Source organism: Schistocerca gregaria, unplaced genomic scaffold (assembly GCF_023897955.1).
Source record: "Schistocerca gregaria isolate iqSchGreg1 unplaced genomic scaffold, iqSchGreg1.2 ptg000337l, whole genome shotgun sequence".
NCBI lineage: Eukaryota > Metazoa > Arthropoda > Insecta > Orthoptera > Acrididae > Schistocerca > Schistocerca gregaria.
The window spans coordinates 252,042-275,071 of NW_026061802.1; the positions used below are offsets into that span (position 1 = coordinate 252,042).

Sequence of the window (23,030 nt, forward strand, 5' to 3'; positions counted from 1 at the left end):
CAAGCAACGTGATTAACTGGAACGTGTGTGAAGGCTTCTGGCGCTACTGGCGACTCCACCGACTTCTCACTGACGCTGGTAGCAGCCCACAGCGGACCAGTGCCTCTTCTCCCTTTATTCCGGTGCTGACAGTAACTGCATCACGTGCCTGCTTTCCCCGATTACGTTCGGTTGAAGTTAAGGAAGAAGGGCGACCAACGACAGTTCGAAGGCCAAAACATAGAGCGTTGTTTGCGCAAACAGTTCCGTTCCGGTACCGGCAATCGAACCCGGGCCTCCTGGGTGAAAGCCAGGTATCCTAACCACTAGACCACACAGAACTTGCTTGAGAACAGTGAGATTTATTCCGTCTCTTCTCGTATTTTGTGCTGAATCTGGACTCAGTGCTGTTCTCTGCTTGCGATCATATCTGCGCCTACAGACCGGCATGGCGCACAGTTCAAAATTGACTGTCCATTGCTGTGTGCATCGCATTTTGCTTGTAACAGGGGAGGAGAAATATCAAACTTGTTACGTCGTCATAATTGGAAGTAAACATTTTGACGCTGAGGAGTGCACTCCGTGTGGATAACGGACGACAGTTAAGTACGTTCCCTAGCAACAGCAACGCCGTTAATGCAGTCATGATGTACAGAAAATTAAATGCCCCGGGTGAGGATCGAACTCACGACCTTAAGATTATGAGACTTACGCGCAACCTACTGCGCTACCGATGCACGCTGGAGACGACTTCCCAGGAAACTAGCTAAGCTTCACATATTAGAGACAGACAGTTTGCGCTTTCTGAACAATCTGTTGTCTTGCTACACGTACTGTCCCGACTCTCTAGATTAAACTGCAGCCGCAGCTATACAGCTATAAGGTCCTGAGGCTGACGCATCTCAAGCGAGCAATCCGCGTGGCAGCATTGTAGATAGAAGAGCAAAATAATGCATCCACCGGGAATCGAACCCGGGCCGCCCTCGTGGTGGCCGAGCATTCTACCACTTTTTTTTTTGTTGTTCTCATTTTGTTCGTTGCACTTGTTTGGGGGCGGACGTCCGATGACGCCCGTTCAAGTTCATCGTTGACTCAGTCCTTCATTAGAGGGAGCAGATAACCCTCTGACCGAACACGCTGAGTTATCGTGCCGGCATACCTTAACATTAGGAGACTTAGGCACTACCTACTGCGCTACCGAGACACAAACCACAGAGCCACAGATGCTCGACAAGCTATCCATGCAATACGAGCAGCTGTTGGCAGGGAAAGTGGGATTGCCACCCAGCGACGTCGAAAAAAGGGCTAAACTCGCGGAGTCCTCCACTACACTGCCTTAAAACGACCGCTCATCATTATCGTGTGAGTAACCTTGCGTCAGCGGCGACGAGTCTTGCCCAAAGACGTAGCGTGCTTGGAGGCGCTGCCCGAATGCGTGTGGATGCACCCTCCTACCTCGTAATGCGCCTGCAGCTCCTATAGCCGTGGGCCGCTGCCGGCGGGCGGGAAGCCGACACAGCGCGGCGTTGAGAGCAGCGGCACTGCAGTGGTGTTGTAATTATGAGCATAGTTTCCTTCCAAGCAGTTGATTCGGGTTCGATTCCCGGCCACCGCAAGTGGCGCTAATATTTCCCTATCATTATGTGGGCTCCTGCTGTTAAATTAACGTTTTTTTTTCGTCGTTGCACCACCCAGACCATCCTGTGGTATGTCCCGACTTGTCCCGACTTTGCTCGGCTGACGCGAAAGCTGACGCTTGGAAATCGCCCTTATGTAAAGGACAGGCACTATAGACGGCTGTGAGAGGTGAGGTGTGGCGGGTACCAAAACGCGACATTTTCTGCTCCTTGTGCCAAAACAAAAAAAGAAAAAAACCGACGCAGTCGGTAAGACTTTTTTATATTCTTCTTTTTGCTTTTTCATCCTATTTTTCCCATTTTTTCGATTTTTAAATTAAGGTTTTGTTTCGTCGTTGCACCACCCAGACCATCCTGTAGTATGTCCCGACTTGTCCCGACTTTGCTCGGCTGACGCGAAAGCTGACGCTTGGAAATCGCCCTTATGTAAAGGACAGGCACTATAAACGGCTGTGAGAGGTGAGGTGTGGCGAGGTACCAAAACGGGATATTTTCTGCTCCTTCTTCCAAAACAAAAAAAGAAAAAACCAACGCAGTCGGTAGGACTCGAACCTACGCTCCCAGAGGGAATCTGATTTCTAGTCAGACGCCTTAACCACTCGGCCACGACTGCTTGTCCAACAGGTGCCCCTCGAATCGTGAAAAACCCAACCGGTTGCGTCTGCGCAGAATGCCGACAGGAAACGTAAAACCGTGCACTGATTACGACAGGGCTACTATCGCTACGAGACGAGCCATTATGGAAGCGTTAAAATCTTCGCCCGGACAGGGACTCGAACCCTGGACCCTTAGGTTAAAAGCCTAATGCTCTACCGACTGAGCTATCCGGGCTTTCGCTTGTTGTGGTTGGAGCGGTTTCAAGCAACGTGATTAAGTGGAAGGTGTGTGTAGGCTTCTGGCGCTACTGGCGACTACACCGACTACTCACTGACGCTGGTAGCAGCCCAACAGCGGACCAGTGCCTCTTCTCCCTTTATTCCGGTGCTGACAGTAACTGCATCACGTGCCTGCTTTCCCCGATTGCGTTCGGTTGAAGCCAAGGAAGAAGGGCGACCAACGACAGTTCGAAGGCCAAAACATAGAGCGTTGTTTGCGCAAACAGTTCCGTTCCGGTACCGGCAATCGAACCCGGGCCTCCTGGGTGAAAGCCAGGTATCCTAACCACTAGACCACACAGAACTTGCTTGAGAACAGTGAGATTTATTCCGTCTCTTCTCGTATTTTGTGCTGAATCTGGACTCAGTGCTGTTCTCTGCTTGCGATCATATCTGCGCCTACAGACCGGCATGGCGCACAGTTCAAAATTGACTGTCCATTGCTGTGTGCATCGCATTTTGCTTGTAACAGGGGAGGAGAAATATCAAACTTGTTACGTCGTCATAATTGGAAGTAAACATTTTGACGCTGAGGAGTGCACTCCGTGTGGATAACGGACGACAGTTAAGTACGTTCCCTAGCAACAGCAACGCCGTTAATGCAGTCATGATGTACAGAAAATTACATGCCCCGGGTGAGGATCGAACTCACGACCTTAAGATTATGAGACTTACGCGCAACCTACTGCGCTACCGATGCACGCTGGAGGCGTCTTCCCAGGAAACTAGCTAAGCCTCACATATTAGAGACAGACAGTTTGCGCTTTCTGAACAATCTGTTGTCTTGCTACACGTACTGTCCCGACTCTCTAGATTAAACTGCAGCCGCAGCTATACAGCTATAAGGTCCTGAGGCTGACGCATCTCAAGCGAGCAATCCGCGTGGCAGCATTGTAGATAGAAGAGCAAAATAATGCATCCACCGGGAATCGAACCCGGGCCGCCCTCGTGGTGGCCGAGCATTCTACCACTTTTTTTTTTGTTGTTCTCATTTTGTTCGTTGCACTTGTTTGGGGGCGGACGTCCGATGACGCCCGTTCAAGTTCATCGTTGACTCAGTCCTTCATTAGAGGGAGCAGATAACCCTCTGACCGAACACGCTGAGTTATCGTGCCGGCATACCTTAACATTAGGAGACTTAGGCACTACCTACTGCGCTACCGAGACACAAACCACAGAGCCACAGATGCTCGACAAGCTATCCATGCAATACGAGCAGCTGTTGGCAGGGAAAGTGGGATTGCCACCCAGCGACGTCGAAAAAAGGGCTAAACTCGCGGAGTCCTCCACTACACTGCCTTAAAACGACCGCTCATCATTATCGTGTGAGTAACCTTGCGTCAGCGGCGACGAGTCTTGCCCAAAGACGTAGCGTGCTTGGATGCGCTGCCCGAATGCGTGTGGATGCACCCTCCTACCTCGTAATGCGCCTGCAGCTCCTATAGCCGTGGGCCGCTGCCGGCGGGCGGGAAGCCGACACAGCGCGGCGTTGAGAGCAGCGGCACTGCAGTGGTGTTGTAATTATGAGCATAGTTTCCTTCCAAGCAGTTGATTCGGGTTCGATTCCCGGCCACCGCAAGTGGCGCTAATATTTCCCTATCATTATGTGGGCTCCTGCTGTTAAATTAACGTTTTTTTTTCGTCGTTGCACCACCCAGACCATCCTGTGGTATGTCCCGACTTGTCCCGACTTTGCTCGGCTGACGCGAAAGCTGACGCTTGGAAATCGCCCTTATGTAAAGGACAGGCACTATAGACGGCTGTGAGAGGTGAGGTGTGGCGGGTACCAAAACGCGACATTTTCTGCTCCTTGTGCCAAAACAAAAAAAGAAAAAAACCGACGCAGTCGGTAAGACTTTTTTATATTCTTCTTTTTGCTTTTTCATCCTATTTTTCCCATTTTTTCGATTTTTAAATTAAGGTTTTGTTTCGTCGTTGCACCACCCAGACCATCCTGTAGTATGTCCCGACTTGTCCCGACTTTGCTCGGCTGACGCGAAAGCTGACGCTTGGAAATCGCCCTTATGTAAAGGACAGGCACTATAAACGGCTGTGAGAGGTGAGGTGTGGCGAGGTACCAAAACGGGATATTTTCTGCTCCTTCTTCCAAAACAAAAAAAGAAAAAAACCAACGCAGTCGGTAGGACTCGAACCTACGCTCCCAGAGGGAATCTGATTTCTAGTCAGACGCCTTAACCACTCGGCCACGACTGCTTGTAGGAGAAGCACCCCTCGAAACGTGAAAAACCCAACCGATTGCGTCTGCGCAGAATGTTGACAGGAAACGAAAACCGTGCACTGATTACGGCAGGGCTACTATCGCTATGACACGAGCCATTACGGAAGCGTTAAAATCTTCGCCCGGACAGGGACTTGAACCCTGGACCCTTAGGTTAAAAGCCTAATGCTCTACCGACTGAGCTATTCGGGCTTTGGCTTGTTGTGGCTGGAGCTGCTTCAAGCAACGTGATTAACTGGAACGTGTGTGAAGGCTTCTGGCGCTACTGGCGACTCCACCGACTTCTCACTGACGCTGGTAGCAGCCCACAGCGGACCAGTGCCTCTTCTCCCTTTATTCCGGTGCTGACAGTAACTGCATCACGTGCCTGCTTTCCCCGATTACGTTCGGTTGAAGTTAAGGAAGAAGGGCGACCAACGACAGTTCGAAGGCCAAAACATAGAGCGTTGTTTGCGCAAACAGTTCCGTTCCGGTACCGGCAATCGAACCCGGGCCTCCTGGGTGAAAGCCAGGTATCCTAACCACTAGACCACACAGAACTTGCTTGAGAACAGTGAGATTTATTCCGTCTCTTCTCGTATTTTGTGCTGAATCTGGACTCAGTGCTGTTCTCTGCTTGCGATCATATCTGCGCCTACAGACCGGCATGGCGCACAGTTCAAAATTGACTGTCCATTGCTGTGTGCATCGCATTTTGCTTGTAACAGGGGAGGAGAAATATCAAACTTGTTACGTCGTCATAATTGGAAGTAAACATTTTGACGCTGAGGAGTGCACTCCGTGTGGATAACGGACGACAGTTAAGTACGTTCCCTAGCAACAGCAACGCCGTTAATGCAGTCATGATGTACAGAAAATTAAATGCCCCGGGTGAGGATCGAACTCACGACCTTAAGATTATGAGACTTACGCGCAACCTACTGCGCTACCGATGCACGCTGGAGACGACTTCCCAGGAAACTAGCTAAGCCTCACATATTAGAGACAGACAGTTTGCGCTTTCTGAACAATCTGTTGTCTTGCTACACGTACTGTCCCGACTCTCTAGATTAAACTGCAGCCGCAGCTATACAGCTATAAGGTCCTGAGGCTGACGCATCTCAAGCGAGCAATCCGTGTGGCAGCATTGTAGATAGAAGAGCAAAATAATGCATCCACCGGGAATCGAACCCGGGCCGCCCTCGTGGTGGCCGAGCATTCTACCACTTTTTTTTTGTTGTTCTCATTTTGTTCGTTGCACTTGTTTGGGGGCGGACGTCCGATGACGCCCGTTCAAGTTCATCGTTGACTCAGTCCTTCATTAGAGGGAGCAGATAACCCTCTGACCGAACACGCTGAGTTATCGTGCCGGCATACCTTAACATTAGGAGACTTAGGCACTACCTACTGCGCTACCGAGACACAAACCACAGAGCCACAGATGCTCGACAAGCTATCCATGCAATACGAGCAGCTGTTGGCAGGGAAAGTGGGATTGCCACCCAGCGACGTCGAAAAAAGGGCTAAACTCGCGGAGTCCTCCACTACACTGCCTTAAAACGACCGCTCATCATTATCGTGTGAGTAACCTTGCGTCAGCGGCGACGAGTCTTGCCCAAAGACGTAGCGTGCTTGGAGGCGCTGCCCGAATGCGTGTGGATGCACCCTCCTACCTCGTAATGCGCCTGCAGCTCCTATAGCCGTGGGCCGCTGCCGGCGGGCGGGAAGCCGACACAGCGCGGCGTTGAGAGCAGCGGCACTGCAGTGGTGTTGTAATTATGAGCATAGTTTCCTTCCAAGCAGTTGATTCGGGTTCGATTCCCGGCCACCGCAAGTGGCGCTAATATTTCCCTATCATTATGTGGGCTCCTGCTGTTAAATTAACGTTTTTTTTTCGTCGTTGCACCACCCAGACCATCCTGTGGTATGTCCCGACTTGTCCCGACTTTGCTCGGCTGACGCGAAAGCTGACGCTTGGAAATCGCCCTTATGTAAAGGACAGGCACTATAGACGGCTGTGAGAGGTGAGGTGTGGCGGGTACCAAAACGCGACATTTTCTGCTCCTTGTGCCAAAACAAAAAAAGAAAAAAACCGACGCAGTCGGTAAGACTTTTTTATATTCTTCTTTTTGCTTTTTCATCCTATTTTTCCCATTTTTTCGATTTTTAAATTAAGGTTTTGTTTCGTCGTTGCACCACCCAGACCATCCTGTAGTATGTCCCGACTTGTCCCGACTTTGCTCGGCTGACGCGAAAGCTGACGCTTGGAAATCGCCCTTATGTAAAGGACAGGCACTATAAACGGCTGTGAGAGGTGAGGTGTGGCGAGGTACCAAAACGGGATATTTTCTGCTCCTTCTTCCAAAACAAAAAAAGAAAAAAACCAACGCAGTCGGTAGGACTCGAACCTACGCTCCCAGAGGGAATCTGATTTCTAGTCAGACGCCTTAACCACTCGGCCACGACTGCTTGTAGGAGAAGCACCCCTCGAAACGTGAAAAACCCAACCGATTGCGTCTGCGCAGAATGTTGACAGGAAACGAAAACCGTGCACTGATTACGGCAGGGCTACTATCGCTATGACACGAGCCATTACGGAAGCGTTAAAATCTTCGCCCGGACAGGGACTTGAACCCTGGACCCTTAGGTTAAAAGCCTAATGCTCTACCGACTGAGCTATTCGGGCTTTGGCTTGTTGTGGCTGGAGCTGCTTCAAGCAACGTGATTAACTGGAACGTGTGTGAAGGCTTCTGGCGCTACTGGCGACTCCACCGACTTCTCACTGACGCTGGTAGCAGCCCACAGCGGACCAGTGCCTCTTCTCCCTTTATTCCGGTGCTGACAGTAACTGCATCACGTGCCTGCTTTCCCCGATTACGTTCGGTTGAAGTTAAGGAAGAAGGGCGACCAACGACAGTTCGAAGGCCAAAACATAGAGCGTTGTTTGCGCAAACAGTTCCGTTCCGGTACCGGCAATCGAACCCGGGCCTCCTGGGTGAAAGCCAGGTATCCTAACCACTAGACCACACAGAACTTGCTTGAGAACAGTGAGATTTATTCCGTCTCTTCTCGTATTTTGTGCTGAATCTGGACTCAGTGCTGTTCTCTGCTTGCGATCATATCTGCGCCTACAGACCGGCATGGCGCACAGTTCAAAATTGACTGTCCATTGCTGTGTGCATCGCATTTTGCTTGTAACAGGGGAGGAGAAATATCAAACTTGTTACGTCGTCATAATTGGAAGTAAACATTTTGACGCTGAGGAGTGCACTCCGTGTGGATAACGGACGACAGTTAAGTACGTTCCCTAGCAACAGCAACGCCGTTAATGCAGTCATGATGTACAGAAAATTAAATGCCCCGGGTGAGGATCGAACTCACGACCTTAAGATTATGAGACTTACGCGCAACCTACTGCGCTACCGATGCACGCTGGAGACGACTTCCCAGGAAACTAGCTAAGCCTCACATATTAGAGACAGACAGTTTGCGCTTTCTGAACAATCTGTTGTCTTGCTACACGTACTGTCCCGACTCTCTAGATTAAACTGCAGCCGCAGCTATACAGCTATAAGGTCCTGAGGCTGACGCATCTCAAGCGAGCAATCCGCGTGGCAGCATTGTAGATAGAAGAGCAAAATAATGCATCCACCGGGAATCGAACCCGGGCCGCCCTCGTGGTGGCCGAGCATTCTACCACTTTTTTTTTTGTTGTTCTCATTTTGTTCGTTGCACTTGTTTGGGGGCGGACGTCCGATGACGCCCGTTCAAGTTCATCGTTGACTCAGTCCTTCATTAGAGGGAGCAGATAACCCTCTGACCGAACACGCTGAGTTATCGTGCCGGCATACCTTAACATTAGGAGACTTAGGCACTACCTACTGCGCTACCGAGACACAAACCACAGAGCCACAGATGCTCGACAAGCTATCCATGCAATACGAGCAGCTGTTGGCAGGGAAAGTGGGATTGCCACCCAGCGACGTCGAAAAAAGGGCTAAACTCGCGGAGTCCTCCACTACACTGCCTTAAAACGACCGCTCATCATTATCGTGTGAGTAACCTTGCGTCAGCGGCGACGAGTCTTGCCCAAAGACGTAGCGTGCTTGGAGGCGCTGCCCGAATGCGTGTGGATGCACCCTCCTACCTCGTAATGCGCCTGCAGCTCCTATAGCCGTGGGCCGCTGCCGGCGGGCGGGAAGCCGACACAGCGCGGCGTTGAGAGCAGCGGCACTGCAGTGGTGTTGTAATTATGAGCATAGTTTCCTTCCAAGCAGTTGATTCGGGTTCGATTCCCGGCCACCGCAAGTGGCGCTAATATTTCCCTATCATTATGTGGGCTCCTGCTGTTAAATTAACGTTTTTTTTTCGTCGTTGCACCACCCAGACCATCCTGTGGTATGTCCCGACTTGTCCCGACTTTGCTCGGCTGACGCGAAAGCTGACGCTTGGAAATCGCCCTTATGTAAAGGACAGGCACTATAGACGGCTGTGAGAGGTGAGGTGTGGCGGGTACCAAAACGCGACATTTTCTGCTCCTTGTGCCAAAACAAAAAAAGAAAAAAACCGACGCAGTCGGTAAGACTTTTTTATATTCTTCTTTTTGCTTTTTCATCCTATTTTTCCCATTTTTTCGATTTTTAAATTAAGGTTTTGTTTCGTCGTTGCACCACCCAGACCATCCTGTAGTATGTCCCGACTTGTCCCGACTTTGCTCGGCTGACGCGAAAGCTGACGCTTGGAAATCGCCCTTATGTAAAGGACAGGCACTATAAACGGCTGTGAGAGGTGAGGTGTGGCGAGGTACCAAAACGGGATATTTTCTGCTCCTTCTTCCAAAACAAAAAAAGAAAAAAACCAACGCAGTCGGTAGGACTCGAACCTACGCTCCCAGAGGGAATCTGATTTCTAGTCAGACGCCTTAACCACTCGGCCACGACTGCTTGTAGGAGAAGCACCCCTCGAAACGTGAAAAACCCAACCGATTGCGTCTGCGCAGAATGTTGACAGGAAACGAAAACCGTGCACTGATTACGGCAGGGCTACTATCGCTATGACACGAGCCATTACGGAAGCGTTAAAATCTTCGCCCGGACAGGGACTTGAACCCTGGACCCTTAGGTTAAAAGCCTAATGCTCTACCGACTGAGCTATTCGGGCTTTGGCTTGTTGTGGCTGGAGCTGCTTCAAGCAACGTGATTAACTGGAACGTGTGTGAAGGCTTCTGGCGCTACTGGCGACTCCACCGACTTCTCACTGACGCTGGTAGCAGCCCACAGCGGACCAGTGCCTCTTCTCCCTTTATTCCGGTGCTGACAGTAACTGCATCACGTGCCTGCTTTCCCCGATTACGTTCGGTTGAAGTTAAGGAAGAAGGGCGACCAACGACAGTTCGAAGGCCAAAACATAGAGCGTTGTTTGCGCAAACAGTTCCGTTCCGGTACCGGCAATCGAACCCGGGCCTCCTGGGTGAAAGCCAGGTATCCTAACCACTAGACCACACAGAACTTGCTTGAGAACAGTGAGATTTATTCCGTCTCTTCTCGTATTTTGTGCTGAATCTGGACTCAGTGCTGTTCTCTGCTTGCGATCATATCTGCGCCTACAGACCGGCATGGCGCACAGTTCAAAATTGACTGTCCATTGCTGTGTGCATCGCATTTTGCTTGTAACAGGGGAGGAGAAATATCAAACTTGTTACGTCGTCATAATTGGAAGTAAACATTTTGACGCTGAGGAGTGCACTCCGTGTGGATAACGGACGACAGTTAAGTACGTTCCCTAGCAACAGCAACGCCGTTAATGCAGTCATGATGTACAGAAAATTAAATGCCCCGGGTGAGGATCGAACTCACGACCTTAAGATTATGAGACTTACGCGCAACCTACTGCGCTACCGATGCACGCTGGAGACGACTTCCCAGGAAACTAGCTAAGCCTCACATATTAGAGACAGACAGTTTGCGCTTTCTGAACAATCTGTTGTCTTGCTACACGTACTGTCCCGACTCTCTAGATTAAACTGCAGCCGCAGCTATACAGCTATAAGGTCCTGAGGCTGACGCATCTCAAGCGAGCAATCCGCGTGGCAGCATTGTAGATAGAAGAGCAAAATAATGCATCCACCGGGAATCGAACCCGGGCCGCCCTCGTGGTGGCCGAGCATTCTACCACTTTTTTTTTGTTGTTCTCATTTTGTTCGTTGCACTTGTTTGGGGGCGGACGTCCGATGACGCCCGTTCAAGTTCATCGTTGACTCAGTCCTTCATTAGAGGGAGCAGATAACCCTCTGACCGAACACGCTGAGTTATCGTGCCGGCATACCTTAACATTAGGAGACTTAGGCACTACCTACTGCGCTACCGAGACACAAACCACAGAGCCACAGATGCTCGACAAGCTATCCATGCAATACGAGCAGCTGTTGGCAGGGAAAGTGGGATTGCCACCCAGCGACGTCGAAAAAAGGGCTAAACTCGCGGAGTCCTCCACTACACTGCCTTAAAACGACCGCTCATCATTATCGTGTGAGTAACCTTGCGTCAGCGGCGACGAGTCTTGCCCAAAGACGTAGCGTGCTTGGAGGCGCTGCCCGAATGCGTGTGGATGCACCCTCCTACCTCGTAATGCGCCTGCAGCTCCTATAGCCGTGGGCCGCTGCCGGCGGGCGGGAAGCCGACACAGCGCGGCGTTGAGAGCAGCGGCACTGCAGTGGTGTTGTAATTATGAGCATAGTTTCCTTCCAAGCAGTTGATTCGGGTTCGATTCCCGGCCACCGCAAGTGGCGCTAATATTTCCCTATCATTATGTGGGCTCCTGCTGTTAAATTAACGTTTTTTTTTCGTCGTTGCACCACCCAGACCATCCTGTGGTATGTCCCGACTTGTCCCGACTTTGCTCGGCTGACGCGAAAGCTGACGCTTGGAAATCGCCCTTATGTAAAGGACAGGCACTATAGACGGCTGTGAGAGGTGAGGTGTGGCGGGTACCAAAACGCGACATTTTCTGCTCCTTGTGCCAAAACAAAAAAAGAAAAAAACCGACGCAGTCGGTAAGACTTTTTTATATTCTTCTTTTTGCTTTTTCATCCTATTTTTCCCATTTTTTCGATTTTTAAATTAAGGTTTTGTTTCGTCGTTGCACCACCCAGACCATCCTGTAGTATGTCCCGACTTGTCCCGACTTTGCTCGGCTGACGCGAAAGCTGACGCTTGGAAATCGCCCTTATGTAGAGGACAGGCACTATAAACGGCTGTGAGAGGTGAGGTGTGGCGAGGTACCAAAACGGGATATTTTCTGCTCCTTCTTCCAAAACAAAAAAAGAAAAAAACCAACGCAGTCGGTAGGACTCGAACCTACGCTCCCAGAGGGAATCTGATTTCTAGTCAGACGCCTTAACCACTCGGCCACGACTGCTTGTAGGAGAAGCACCCCTCGAAACGTGAAAAACCCAACCGATTGCGTCTGCGCAGAATGTTGACAGGAAACGAAAACCGTGCACTGATTACGGCAGGGCTACTATCGCTATGACACGAGCCATTACGGAAGCGTTAAAATCTTCGCCCGGACAGGGACTTGAACCCTGGACCCTTAGGTTAAAAGCCTAATGCTCTACCGACTGAGCTATTCGGGCTTTGGCTTGTTGTGGCTGGAGCTGCTTCAAGCAACGTGATTAACTGGAACGTGTGTGAAGGCTTCTGGCGCTACTGGCGACTCCACCGACTTCTCACTGACGCTGGTAGCAGCCCACAGCGGACCAGTGCCTCTTCTCCCTTTATTCCGGTGCTGACAGTAACTGCATCACGTGCCTGCTTTCCCCGATTACGTTCGGTTGAAGTTAAGGAAGAAGGGCGACCAACGACAGTTCGAAGGCCAAAACATAGAGCGTTGTTTGCGCAAACAGTTCCGTTCCGGTACCGGCAATCGAACCCGGGCCTCCTGGGTGAAAGCCAGGTATCCTAACCACTAGACCACACAGAACTTGCTTGAGAACAGTGAGATTTATTCCGTCTCTTCTCGTATTTTGTGCTGAATCTGGACTCAGTGCTGTTCTCTGCTTGCGATCATATCTGCGCCTACAGACCGGCATGGCGCACAGTTCAAAATTGACTGTCCATTGCTGTGTGCATCGCATTTTGCTTGTAACAGGGGAGGAGAAATATCAAACTTGTTACGTCGTCATAATTGGAAGTAAACATTTTGACGCTGAGGAGTGCACTCCGTGTGGATAACGGACGACAGTTAAGTACGTTCCCTAGCAACAGCAACGCCGTTAATGCAGTCATGATGTACAGAAAATTAAATGCCCCGGGTGAGGATCGAACTCACGACCTTAAGATTATGAGACTTACGCGCAACCTACTGCGCTACCGATGCACGCTGGAGACGACTTCCCAGGAAACTAGCTAAGCCTCACATATTAGAGACAGACAGTTTGCGCTTTCTGAACAATCTGTTGTCTTGCTACACGTACTGTCCCGACTCTCTAGATTAAACTGCAGCCGCAGCTATACAGCTATAAGGTCCTGAGGCTGACGCATCTCAAGCGAGCAATCCGCGTGGCAGCATTGTAGATAGAAGAGCAAAATAATGCATCCACCGGGAATCGAACCCGGGCCGCCCTCGTGGTGGCCGAGCATTCTACCACTTTTTTTTTGTTGTTCTCATTTTGTTCGTTGCACTTGTTTGGGGGCGGACGTCCGATGACGCCCGTTCAAGTTCATCGTTGACTCAGTCCTTCATTAGAGGGAGCAGATAACCCTCTGACCGAACACGCTGAGTTATCGTGCCGGCATACCTTAACATTAGGAGACTTAGGCACTACCTACTGCGCTACCGAGACACAAACCACAGAGCCACAGATGCTCGACAAGCTATCCATGCAATACGAGCAGCTGTTGGCAGGGAAAGTGGGATTGCCACCCAGCGACGTCGAAAAAAGGGCTAAACTCGCGGAGTCCTCCACTACACTGCCTTAAAACGACCGCTCATCATTATCGTGTGAGTAACCTTGCGTCAGCGGCGACGAGTCTTGCCCAAAGACGTAGCGTGCTTGGAGGCGCTGCCCGAATGCGTGTGGATGCACCCTCCTACCTCGTAATGCGCCTGCAGCTCCTATAGCCGTGGGCCGCTGCCGGCGGGCGGGAAGCCGACACAGCGCGGCGTTGAGAGCAGCGGCACTGCAGTGGTGTTGTAATTATGAGCATAGTTTCCTTCCAAGCAGTTGATTCGGGTTCGATTCCCGGCCACCGCAAGTGGCGCTAATATTTCCCTATCATTATGTGGGCTCCTGCTGTTAAATTAACGTTTTTTTTTCGTCGTTGCACCACCCAGACCATCCTGTGGTATGTCCCGACTTGTCCCGACTTTGCTCGGCTGACGCGAAAGCTGACGCTTGGAAATCGCCCTTATGTAAAGGACAGGCACTATAGACGGCTGTGAGAGGTGAGGTGTGGCGGGTACCAAAACGCGACATTTTCTGCTCCTTGTGCCAAAACAAAAAAAGAAAAAAACCGACGCAGTCGGTAAGACTTTTTTATATTCTTCTTTTTGCTTTTTCATCCTATTTTTCCCATTTTTTCGATTTTTAAATTAAGGTTTTGTTTCGTCGTTGCACCACCCAGACCATCCTGTAGTATGTCCCGACTTGTCCCGACTTTGCTCGGCTGACGCGAAAGCTGACGCTTGGAAATCGCCCTTATGTAGAGGACAGGCACTATAAACGGCTGTGAGAGGTGAGGTGTGGCGAGGTACCAAAACGGGATATTTTCTGCTCCTTCTTCCAAAACAAAAAAAGAAAAAAACCAACGCAGTCGGTAGGACTCGAACCTACGCTCCCAGAGGGAATCTGATTTCTAGTCAGACGCCTTAACCACTCGGCCACGACTGCTTGTAGGAGAAGCACCCCTCGAAACGTGAAAAACCCAACCGATTGCGTCTGCGCAGAATGTTGACAGGAAACGAAAACCGTGCACTGATTACGGCAGGGCTACTATCGCTATGACACGAGCCATTACGGAAGCGTTAAAATCTTCGCCCGGACAGGGACTTGAACCCTGGACCCTTAGGTTAAAAGCCTAATGCTCTACCGACTGAGCTATTCGGGCTTTGGCTTGTTGTGGCTGGAGCTGCTTCAAGCAACGTGATTAACTGGAACGTGTGTGAAGGCTTCTGGCGCTACTGGCGACTCCACCGACTTCTCACTGACGCTGGTAGCAGCCCACAGCGGACCAGTGCCTCTTCTCCCTTTATTCCGGTGCTGACAGTAACTGCATCACGTGCCTGCTTTCCCCGATTACGTTCGGTTGAAGTTAAGGAAGAAGGGCGACCAACGACAGTTCGAAGGCCAAAACATAGAGCGTTGTTTGCGCAAACAGTTCCGTTCCGGTACCGGCAATCGAACCCGGGCCTCCTGGGTGAAAGCCAGGTATCCTAACCACTAGACCACACAGAACTTGCTTGAGAACAGTGAGATTTATTCCGTCTCTTCTCGTATTTTGTGCTGAATCTGGACTCAGTGCTGTTCTCTGCTTGCGATCATATCTGCGCCTACAGACCGGCATGGCGCACAGTTCAAAATTGACTGTCCATTGCTGTGTGCATCGCATTTTGCTTGTAACAGGGGAGGAGAAATATCAAACTTGTTACGTCGTCATAATTGGAAGTAAACATTTTGACGCTGAGGAGTGCACTCCGTGTGGATAACGGACGACAGTTAAGTACGTTCCCTAGCAACAGCAACGCCGTTAATGCAGTCATGATGTACAGAAAATTAAATGCCCCGGGTGAGGATCGAACTCACGACCTTAAGATTATGAGACTTACGCGCAACCTACTGCGCTACCGATGCACGCTGGAGACGACTTCCCAGGAAACTAGCTAAGCCTCACATATTAGAGACAGACAGTTTGCGCTTTCTGAACAATCTGTTGTCTTGCTACACGTACTGTCCCGACTCTCTAGATTAAACTGCAGCCGCAGCTATACAGCTATAAGGTCCTGAGGCTGACGCATCTCAAGCGAGCAATCCGCGTGGCAGCATTGTAGATAGAAGAGCAAAATAATGCATCCACCGGGAATCGAACCCGGGCCGCCCTCGTGGTGGCCGAGCATTCTACCACTTTTTTTTTGTTGTTCTCATTTTGTTCGTTGCACTTGTTTGGGGGCGGACGTCCGATGACGCCCGTTCAAGTTCATCGTTGACTCAGTCCTTCATTAGAGGGAGCAGATAACCCTCTGACCGAACACGCTGAGTTATCGTGCCGGCATACCTTAACATTAGGAGACTTAGGCACTACCTACTGCGCTACCGAGACACAAACCACAGAGCCACAGATGCTCGACAAGCTATCCATGCAATACGAGCAGCTGTTGGCAGGGAAAGTGGGATTGCCACCCAGCGACGTCGAAAAAAGGGCTAAACTCGCGGAGTCCTCCACTACACTGCCTTAAAACGACCGCTCATCATTATCGTGTGAGTAACCTTGCGTCAGCGGCGACGAGTCTTGCCCAAAGACGTAGCGTGCTTGGAGGCGCTGCCCGAATGCGTGTGGATGCACCCTCCTACCTCGTAATGCGCCTGCAGCTCCTATAGCCGTGGGCCGCTGCCGGCGGGCGGGAAGCCGACACAGCGCGGCGTTGAGAGCAGCGGCACTGCAGTGGTGTTGTAATTATGAGCATAGTTTCCTTCCAAGCAGTTGATTCGGGTTCGATTCCCGGCCACCGCAAGTGGCGCTAATATTTCCCTATCATTATGTGGGCTCCTGCTGTTAAATTAACGTTTTTTTTTCGTCGTTGCACCACCCAGACCATCCTGTGGTATGTCCCGACTTGTCCCGACTTTGCTCGGCTGACGCGAAAGCTGACGCTTGGAAATCGCCCTTATGTAAAGGACAGGCACTATAGACGGCTGTGAGAGGTGAGGTGTGGCGGGTACCAAAACGCGACATTTTCTGCTCCTTGTGCCAAAACAAAAAAAGAAAAAAACCGACGCAGTCGGTAAGACTTTTTTATATTCTTCTTTTTGCTTTTTCATCCTATTTTTCCCATTTTTTCGATTTTTAAATTAAGGTTTTGTTTCGTCGTTGCACCACCCAGACCATCCTGTAGTATGTCCCGACTTGTCCCGACTTTGCTCGGCTGACGCGAAAGCTGACGCTTGGAAATCGCCCTTATGTAGAGGACAGGCACTATAAACGGCTGTGAGAGGTGAGGTGTGGCGAGGTACCAAAACGGGATATTTTCTGCTCCTTCTTCCAAAACAAAAAAAGAAAAAAACCAACGCAGTCGGTAGGACTCGAACCTACGCTCCCAGAGGGAATCTGATTTCTAGTCAGACGCCTTAACCACTCGGCCACGACTGCTTGTAGGAGAAGCACCCCTCGAAACGTGAAAAACCCAACCGATTGCGTCTGCGCAGAATGTTGACAGGAAACGAAAACCGTGCACTGATTACGGCAGGGCTACTATCGCTATGACACGAGCCATTACGGAAGCGTTAAAATCTTCGCCCGGACAGGGACTTGAACCCTGGACCCTTAGGTTAAAAGCCTAATGCTCTACCGACTGAGCTATTCGGGCTTTGGCTTGTTGTGGCTGGAGCTGCTTCAAGCAACGTGATTAACTGGAACGTGTGTGAAGGCTTCTGGCGCTACTGGCGACTCCACCGACTTCTCACTGACGCTGGTAGCAGCCCACAGCGGACCAGTGCCTCTTCTCCCTTTATTCCGGTGCTGACAGTAACTGCATCACGTGCCTGCTTTCCCCGATTACGTTCGGTTGAAGTTAAGGAAGAAGGGCGACCAACGACAGTTCGAAGGCCAAAACATAGAGCGTTGTTTGCGCAAACAGTTCCGTTCCGGTACCGGCAATCGAACCCGGGCCTCCTGGGTGAAAGCCAGGTATCCTAACCACTAGACCACACAGAACTTGCTTGAGAACAGTGAGATTTATTCCGTCTCTTCTCGTATTTTGTGCTGAATCTGGACTCAGTGCTGTTCTCTGCTTGCGATCATATCTGCGCCTACAGACCGGCATGGCGCACAGTTCAAAATTGACTGTCCATTGCTGTGTGCATCGCATTTTGCTTGTAACAGGGGAGGAGAAATATCAAACTTGTTACGTCGTCATAATTGGAAGTAAACATTTTGACGCTGAGGAGTGCACTCCGTGTGGATAACGGACGACAGTTAAGTACGTTCCCTAGCAACAGCAACGCCGTTAATGCAGTCATGATGTACAGAAAATTAAATGCCCCGGGTGAGGATCGAACTCACGACCTTAAGATTATGAGACTTACGCGCAACCTACTGCGCTACCGATGCACGCTGGAGACGACTTCCCAGGAAACTAGCTAAGCCTCACATATTAGAGACAGACAGTTTGCGCTTTCTGAACAATCTGTTGTCTTGCTACACGTACTGTCCCGACTCTCTAGATTAAACTGCAGCCGCAGCTATACAGCTATAAGGTCCTGAGGCTGACGCATCTCAAGCGAGCAATCCGCGTGGCAGCATTGTAGATAGAAGAGCAAAATAATGCATCCACCGGGAATCGAACCCGGGCCGCCCTCGTGGTGGCCGAGCATTCTACCACTTTTTTTTTTGTTGTTCTCATTTTGTTCGTTGCACTTGTTTGGGGGCGGACGTCCGATGACGCCCGTTCAAGTTCATCGTTGACTCAGTCCTTCATTAGAGGGAGCAGATAACCCTCTGACCGAACACGCTGAGTTATCGTGCCGGCATACCTTAACATTAGGAGACTTAGGCACTACCTACTGCGCTACCGAGACACAAACCACAGAGCCACAGATGCTCGACAAGCTATCCATGCAATACGAGCAGCTGTTGGCAGGGAAAGTGGGATTGCCACCCAGCGACGTCGAAAAAAGGGCTAAACTCGCGGAGTCCTCCACTACACTGCCTTAAAACGACCGCTCATCATTATCGTGTGAGTAACCTTGCGTCAGCGGCGACGAGTCTTGCCCAAAGACGTAGCGTGCTTGGAGGCGCTGCCCGAATGCGTGTGGATGCACCCTCCTACCTCGTAATGCGCCTGCAGCTCCTATAGCCGTGGGCCGCTGCCGGCGGGCGGGAAGCCGACACAGCGCGGCGTTGAGAGCAGCGGCACTGCAGTGGTGTTGTAATTATGAGCATAGTTTCCTTCCAAGCAGTTGATTCGGGTTCGATTCCCGGCCACCGCAAGTGGCGCTAATATTTCCCTATCATTATGTGGGCTCCTGCTGTTAAATTAACGTTTTTTTTTCGTCGTTGCACCACCCAGACCATCCTGTGGTATGTCCCGACTTGTCCCGACTTTGCTCGGCTGACGCGAAAGCTGACGCTTGGAAATCGCCCTTATGTAAAGGACAGGCACTATAGACGGCTGTGAGAGGTGAGGTGTGGCGGGTACCAAAACGCGACATTTTCTGCTCCTTGTGCCAAAACAAAAAAAGAAAAAAACCGACGCAGTCGGTAAGACTTTTTTATATTCTTCTTTTTGCTTTTTCATCCTATTTTTCCCATTTTTTCGATTTTTAAATTAAGGTTTTGTTTCGTCGTTGCACCACCCAGACCATCCTGTAGTATGTCCCGACTTGTCCCGACTTTGCTCGGCTGACGCGAAAGCTGACGCTTGGAAATCGCCCTTATGTAAAGGACAGGCACTATAAACGGCTGTGAGAGGTGAGGTGTGGCGAGGTACCAAAACGGGATATTTTCTGCTCCTTCTTCCAAAACAAAAAAAGAAAAAAACCAACGCAGTCGGTAGGACTCGAACCTACGCTCCCAGAGGGAATCTGATTTCTAGTCAGACGCCTTAACCACTCGGCCACGACTGCTTGTAGGAGAAGCACCCCTCGAAACGTGAAAAACCCAACCGATTGCGTCTGCGCAGAATGTTGACAGGAAACGAAAACCGTGCACTGATTACGGCAGGGCTACTATCGCTATGACACGAGCCATTACGGAAGCGTTAAAATCTTCGCCCGGACAGGGACTTGAACCCTGGACCCTTAGGTTAAAAGCCTAATGCTCTACCGACTGAGCTATTCGGGCTTTGGCTTGTTGTGGCTGGAGCTGCTTCAAGCAACGTGATTAACTGGAACGTGTGTGAAGGCTTCTGGCGCTACTGGCGACTCCACCGACTTCTCACTGACGCTGGTAGCAGCCCACAGCGGACCAGTGCCTCTTCTCCCTTTATTCCGGTGCTGACAGTAACTGCATCACGTGCCTGCTTTCCCCGATTACGTTCGGTTGAAGTTAAGGAAGAAGGGCGACCAACGACAGTTCGAAGGCCAAAACATAGAGCGTTGTTTGCGCAAACAGTTCCGTTCCGGTACCGGCAATCGAACCCGGGCCTCCTGGGTGAAAGCCAGGTATCCTAACCACTAGACCACACAGAACTTGCTTGAGAACAGTGAGATTTATTCCGTCTCTTCTCGTATTTTGTGCTGAATCTGGACTCAGTGCTGTTCTCTGCTTGCGATCATATCTGCGCCTACAGACCGGCATGGCGCACAGTTCAAAATTGACTGTCCATTGCTGTGTGCATCGCATTTTGCTTGTAACAGGGGAGGAGAAATATCAAACTTGTTACGTCGTCATAATTGGAAGTAAACATTTTGACGCTGAGGAGTGCACTCCGTGTGGATAACGGACGACAGTTAAGTACGTTCCCTAGCAACAGCAACGCCGTTAATGCAGTCATGATGTACAGAAAATTAAATGCCCCGGGTGAGGATCGAACTCACGACCTTAAGATTATGAGACTTACGCGCAACCTACTGCGCTACCGATGCACGCTGGAGACGACTTCCCAGGAAACTAGCTAAGCCTCACATATTAGAGACAGACAGTTTGCGCTTTCTGAACAATCTGTTGTCTTGCTACACGTACTGTCCCGACTCTCTAGATTAAACTGCAGCCGCAGCTATACAGCTATAAGGTCCTGAGGCTGACGCATCTCAAGCGAGCAATCCGCGTGGCAGCATTGTAGATAGAAGAGCAAAATAATGCATCCACCGGGAATCGAACCCGGGCCGCCCTCGTGGTGGCCGAGCATTCTACCACTTTTTTTTTTGTTGTTCTCATTTTGTTCGTTGCACTTGTTTGGGGGCGGACGTCCGATGACGCCCGTTCAAGTTCATCGTTGACTCAGTCCTTCATTAGAGGGAGCAGATAACCCTCTGACCGAACACGCTGAGTTATCGTGCCGGCATACCTTAACATTAGGAGACTTAGGCACTACCTACTGCGCTACCGAGACACAAACCACAGAGCCACAGATGCTCGACAAGCTATCCATGCAATACGAGCAGCTGTTGGCAGGGAAAGTGGGATTGCCACCCAGCGACGTCGAAAAAAGGGCTAAACTCGCGGAGTCCTCCACTACACTGCCTTAAAACGACCGCTCATCATTATCGTGTGAGTAACCTTGCGTCAGCGGCGACGAGTCTTGCCCAAAGACGTAGCGTGCTTGGAGGCGCTGCCCGAATGCGTGTGGATGCACCCTCCTACCTCGTAATGCGCCTGCAGCTCCTATAGCCGTGGGCCGCTGCCGGCGGGCGGGAAGCCGACACAGCGCGGCGTTGAGAGCAGCGGCACTGCAGTGGTGTTGTAATTATGAGCATAGTTTCCTTCCAAGCAGTTGATTCGGGTTCGATTCCCGGCCACCGCAAGTGGCGCTAATATTTCCCTATCATTATGTGGGCTCCTGCTGTTAAATTAACGTTTTTTTTTCGTCGTTGCACCACCCAGACCATCCTGTGGTATGTCCCGACTTGTCCCGACTTTGCTCGGCTGACGCGAAAGCTGACGCTTGGAAATCGCCCTTATGTAAAGGACAGGCACTATAGACGGCTGTGAGAGGTGAGGTGTGGCGGGTACCAAAACGCGACATTTTCTGCTCCTTGTGCCAAAACAAAAAAAGAAAAAAACCGACGCAGTCGGTAAGACTTTTTTATATTCTTCTTTTTGCTTTTTCATCCTATTTTTCCCATTTTTTCGATTTTTAAATTAAGGTTTTGTTTCGTCGTTGCACCACCCAGACCATCCTGTAGTATGTCCCGACTTGTCCCGACTTTGCTCGGCTGACGCGAAAGCTGACGCTTGGAAATCGCCCTTATGTAAAGGACAGGCACTATAAACGGCTGTGAGAGGTGAGGTGTGGCGAGGTACCAAAACGGGATATTTTCTGCTCCTTCTTCCAAAACAAAAAAAGAAAAAAACCAACGCAGTCGGTAGGACTCGAACCTACGCTCCCAGAGGGAATCTGATTTCTAGTCAGACGCCTTAACCACTCGGCCACGACTGCTTGTAGGAGAAGCACCCCTCGAAACGTGAAAAACCCAACCGATTGCGTCTGCGCAGAATGTTGACAGGAAACGAAAACCGTGCACTGATTACGGCAGGGCTACTATCGCTATGACACGAGCCATTACGGAAGCGTTAAAATCTTCGCCCGGACAGGGACTTGAACCCTGGACCCTTAGGTTAAAAGCCTAATGCTCTACCGACTGAGCTATTCGGGCTTTGGCTTGTTGTGGCTGGAGCTGCTTCAAGCAACGTGATTAACTGGAACGTGTGTGAAGGCTTCTGGCGCTACTGGCGACTCCACCGACTTCTCACTGACGCTGGTAGCAGCCCACAGCGGACCAGTGCCTCTTCTCCCTTTATTCCGGTGCTGACAGTAACTGCATCACGTGCCTGCTTTCCCCGATTACGTTCGGTTGAAGTTAAGGAAGAAGGGCGACCAACGACAGTTCGAAGGCCAAAACATAGAGCGTTGTTTGCGCAAACAGTTCCGTTCCGGTACCGGCAATCGAACCCGGGCCTCCTGGGTGAAAGCCAGGTATCCTAACCACTAGACCACACAGAACTTGCTTGAGAACAGTGAGATTTATTCCGTCTCTTCTCGTATTTTGTGCTGAATCTGGACTCAGTGCTGTTCTCTGCTTGCGATCATATCTGCGCCTACAGACCGGCATGGCGCACAGTTCAAAATTGACTGTCCATTGCTGTGTGCATCGCATTTTGCTTGTAACAGGGGAGGAGAAATATCAAACTTGTTACGTCGTCATAATTGGAAGTAAACATTTTGACGCTGAGGAGTGCACTCCGTGTGGATAACGGACGACAGTTAAGTACGTTCCCTAGCAACAGCAACGCCGTTAATGCAGTCATGATGTACAGAAAATTAAATGCCCCGGGTGAGGATCGAACTCACGACCTTAAGATTATGAGACTTACGCGCAACCTACTGCGCTACCGATGCACGCTGGAGACGACTTCCCAGGAAACTAGCTAAGCCTCACATATTAGAGAC

General features: G+C 50.6%; 38 non-coding genes across 38 annotated transcripts; all 38 read right to left on the bottom strand.

Annotated features, from left to right (window-relative positions):
* Positions 1–248: 248 nt before the first annotated feature.
* Trnae-uuc (transfer RNA glutamic acid (anticodon UUC)) lies at positions 249–320 on the bottom strand. Its single transcript has one exon. It is a non-coding gene; the product is annotated as a tRNA-Glu (tRNA).
* A 323-nt stretch (positions 321–643) lies between these two features.
* On the bottom strand, positions 644–716 carry Trnam-cau (transfer RNA methionine (anticodon CAU)). The gene has a single exon. It is a non-coding gene; the product is annotated as a tRNA-Met (tRNA).
* Positions 717–2,147: 1,431 nt separating this feature from the next.
* Positions 2,148–2,229, bottom strand: Trnas-aga (transfer RNA serine (anticodon AGA)). The gene has a single exon. It is a non-coding gene; the product is annotated as a tRNA-Ser (tRNA).
* Positions 2,230–2,374: 145 nt separating this feature from the next.
* Trnak-uuu (transfer RNA lysine (anticodon UUU)) lies at positions 2,375–2,447 on the bottom strand. Its single transcript has one exon. It is a non-coding gene; the product is annotated as a tRNA-Lys (tRNA).
* Positions 2,448–2,723: 276 nt separating this feature from the next.
* Trnae-uuc (transfer RNA glutamic acid (anticodon UUC)) lies at positions 2,724–2,795 on the bottom strand. The gene has a single exon. It is a non-coding gene; the product is annotated as a tRNA-Glu (tRNA).
* A 323-nt stretch (positions 2,796–3,118) lies between these two features.
* Trnam-cau (transfer RNA methionine (anticodon CAU)) lies at positions 3,119–3,191 on the bottom strand. Its single transcript has one exon. It is a non-coding gene; the product is annotated as a tRNA-Met (tRNA).
* Positions 3,192–4,623: 1,432 nt separating this feature from the next.
* On the bottom strand, positions 4,624–4,705 carry Trnas-aga (transfer RNA serine (anticodon AGA)). The gene has a single exon. It is a non-coding gene; the product is annotated as a tRNA-Ser (tRNA).
* Positions 4,706–4,849: 144 nt separating this feature from the next.
* Positions 4,850–4,922, bottom strand: Trnak-uuu (transfer RNA lysine (anticodon UUU)). The gene has a single exon. It is a non-coding gene; the product is annotated as a tRNA-Lys (tRNA).
* A 275-nt stretch (positions 4,923–5,197) lies between these two features.
* On the bottom strand, positions 5,198–5,269 carry Trnae-uuc (transfer RNA glutamic acid (anticodon UUC)). Its single transcript has one exon. It is a non-coding gene; the product is annotated as a tRNA-Glu (tRNA).
* A 323-nt stretch (positions 5,270–5,592) lies between these two features.
* Trnam-cau (transfer RNA methionine (anticodon CAU)) lies at positions 5,593–5,665 on the bottom strand. The gene has a single exon. It is a non-coding gene; the product is annotated as a tRNA-Met (tRNA).
* A 1,431-nt stretch (positions 5,666–7,096) lies between these two features.
* On the bottom strand, positions 7,097–7,178 carry Trnas-aga (transfer RNA serine (anticodon AGA)). The gene has a single exon. It is a non-coding gene; the product is annotated as a tRNA-Ser (tRNA).
* A 144-nt stretch (positions 7,179–7,322) lies between these two features.
* On the bottom strand, positions 7,323–7,395 carry Trnak-uuu (transfer RNA lysine (anticodon UUU)). The gene has a single exon. It is a non-coding gene; the product is annotated as a tRNA-Lys (tRNA).
* A 275-nt stretch (positions 7,396–7,670) lies between these two features.
* Trnae-uuc (transfer RNA glutamic acid (anticodon UUC)) lies at positions 7,671–7,742 on the bottom strand. The gene has a single exon. It is a non-coding gene; the product is annotated as a tRNA-Glu (tRNA).
* Positions 7,743–8,065: 323 nt separating this feature from the next.
* On the bottom strand, positions 8,066–8,138 carry Trnam-cau (transfer RNA methionine (anticodon CAU)). Its single transcript has one exon. It is a non-coding gene; the product is annotated as a tRNA-Met (tRNA).
* Positions 8,139–9,570: 1,432 nt separating this feature from the next.
* On the bottom strand, positions 9,571–9,652 carry Trnas-aga (transfer RNA serine (anticodon AGA)). Its single transcript has one exon. It is a non-coding gene; the product is annotated as a tRNA-Ser (tRNA).
* Positions 9,653–9,796: 144 nt separating this feature from the next.
* Positions 9,797–9,869, bottom strand: Trnak-uuu (transfer RNA lysine (anticodon UUU)). The gene has a single exon. It is a non-coding gene; the product is annotated as a tRNA-Lys (tRNA).
* Positions 9,870–10,144: 275 nt separating this feature from the next.
* Trnae-uuc (transfer RNA glutamic acid (anticodon UUC)) lies at positions 10,145–10,216 on the bottom strand. The gene has a single exon. It is a non-coding gene; the product is annotated as a tRNA-Glu (tRNA).
* A 323-nt stretch (positions 10,217–10,539) lies between these two features.
* Positions 10,540–10,612, bottom strand: Trnam-cau (transfer RNA methionine (anticodon CAU)). The gene has a single exon. It is a non-coding gene; the product is annotated as a tRNA-Met (tRNA).
* Positions 10,613–12,043: 1,431 nt separating this feature from the next.
* Trnas-aga (transfer RNA serine (anticodon AGA)) lies at positions 12,044–12,125 on the bottom strand. The gene has a single exon. It is a non-coding gene; the product is annotated as a tRNA-Ser (tRNA).
* A 144-nt stretch (positions 12,126–12,269) lies between these two features.
* On the bottom strand, positions 12,270–12,342 carry Trnak-uuu (transfer RNA lysine (anticodon UUU)). The gene has a single exon. It is a non-coding gene; the product is annotated as a tRNA-Lys (tRNA).
* A 275-nt stretch (positions 12,343–12,617) lies between these two features.
* Trnae-uuc (transfer RNA glutamic acid (anticodon UUC)) lies at positions 12,618–12,689 on the bottom strand. Its single transcript has one exon. It is a non-coding gene; the product is annotated as a tRNA-Glu (tRNA).
* Positions 12,690–13,012: 323 nt separating this feature from the next.
* On the bottom strand, positions 13,013–13,085 carry Trnam-cau (transfer RNA methionine (anticodon CAU)). The gene has a single exon. It is a non-coding gene; the product is annotated as a tRNA-Met (tRNA).
* A 1,431-nt stretch (positions 13,086–14,516) lies between these two features.
* Trnas-aga (transfer RNA serine (anticodon AGA)) lies at positions 14,517–14,598 on the bottom strand. The gene has a single exon. It is a non-coding gene; the product is annotated as a tRNA-Ser (tRNA).
* Positions 14,599–14,742: 144 nt separating this feature from the next.
* Positions 14,743–14,815, bottom strand: Trnak-uuu (transfer RNA lysine (anticodon UUU)). Its single transcript has one exon. It is a non-coding gene; the product is annotated as a tRNA-Lys (tRNA).
* Positions 14,816–15,090: 275 nt separating this feature from the next.
* On the bottom strand, positions 15,091–15,162 carry Trnae-uuc (transfer RNA glutamic acid (anticodon UUC)). The gene has a single exon. It is a non-coding gene; the product is annotated as a tRNA-Glu (tRNA).
* A 323-nt stretch (positions 15,163–15,485) lies between these two features.
* On the bottom strand, positions 15,486–15,558 carry Trnam-cau (transfer RNA methionine (anticodon CAU)). Its single transcript has one exon. It is a non-coding gene; the product is annotated as a tRNA-Met (tRNA).
* A 1,431-nt stretch (positions 15,559–16,989) lies between these two features.
* On the bottom strand, positions 16,990–17,071 carry Trnas-aga (transfer RNA serine (anticodon AGA)). The gene has a single exon. It is a non-coding gene; the product is annotated as a tRNA-Ser (tRNA).
* Positions 17,072–17,215: 144 nt separating this feature from the next.
* On the bottom strand, positions 17,216–17,288 carry Trnak-uuu (transfer RNA lysine (anticodon UUU)). The gene has a single exon. It is a non-coding gene; the product is annotated as a tRNA-Lys (tRNA).
* A 275-nt stretch (positions 17,289–17,563) lies between these two features.
* Positions 17,564–17,635, bottom strand: Trnae-uuc (transfer RNA glutamic acid (anticodon UUC)). The gene has a single exon. It is a non-coding gene; the product is annotated as a tRNA-Glu (tRNA).
* Positions 17,636–17,958: 323 nt separating this feature from the next.
* Trnam-cau (transfer RNA methionine (anticodon CAU)) lies at positions 17,959–18,031 on the bottom strand. Its single transcript has one exon. It is a non-coding gene; the product is annotated as a tRNA-Met (tRNA).
* Positions 18,032–19,463: 1,432 nt separating this feature from the next.
* Trnas-aga (transfer RNA serine (anticodon AGA)) lies at positions 19,464–19,545 on the bottom strand. Its single transcript has one exon. It is a non-coding gene; the product is annotated as a tRNA-Ser (tRNA).
* Positions 19,546–19,689: 144 nt separating this feature from the next.
* On the bottom strand, positions 19,690–19,762 carry Trnak-uuu (transfer RNA lysine (anticodon UUU)). Its single transcript has one exon. It is a non-coding gene; the product is annotated as a tRNA-Lys (tRNA).
* Positions 19,763–20,037: 275 nt separating this feature from the next.
* On the bottom strand, positions 20,038–20,109 carry Trnae-uuc (transfer RNA glutamic acid (anticodon UUC)). The gene has a single exon. It is a non-coding gene; the product is annotated as a tRNA-Glu (tRNA).
* A 323-nt stretch (positions 20,110–20,432) lies between these two features.
* Trnam-cau (transfer RNA methionine (anticodon CAU)) lies at positions 20,433–20,505 on the bottom strand. Its single transcript has one exon. It is a non-coding gene; the product is annotated as a tRNA-Met (tRNA).
* A 1,432-nt stretch (positions 20,506–21,937) lies between these two features.
* On the bottom strand, positions 21,938–22,019 carry Trnas-aga (transfer RNA serine (anticodon AGA)). The gene has a single exon. It is a non-coding gene; the product is annotated as a tRNA-Ser (tRNA).
* Positions 22,020–22,163: 144 nt separating this feature from the next.
* Positions 22,164–22,236, bottom strand: Trnak-uuu (transfer RNA lysine (anticodon UUU)). Its single transcript has one exon. It is a non-coding gene; the product is annotated as a tRNA-Lys (tRNA).
* A 275-nt stretch (positions 22,237–22,511) lies between these two features.
* On the bottom strand, positions 22,512–22,583 carry Trnae-uuc (transfer RNA glutamic acid (anticodon UUC)). Its single transcript has one exon. It is a non-coding gene; the product is annotated as a tRNA-Glu (tRNA).
* A 323-nt stretch (positions 22,584–22,906) lies between these two features.
* On the bottom strand, positions 22,907–22,979 carry Trnam-cau (transfer RNA methionine (anticodon CAU)). The gene has a single exon. It is a non-coding gene; the product is annotated as a tRNA-Met (tRNA).
* Between the last annotated feature and the right edge of the window lie 51 nt (positions 22,980–23,030).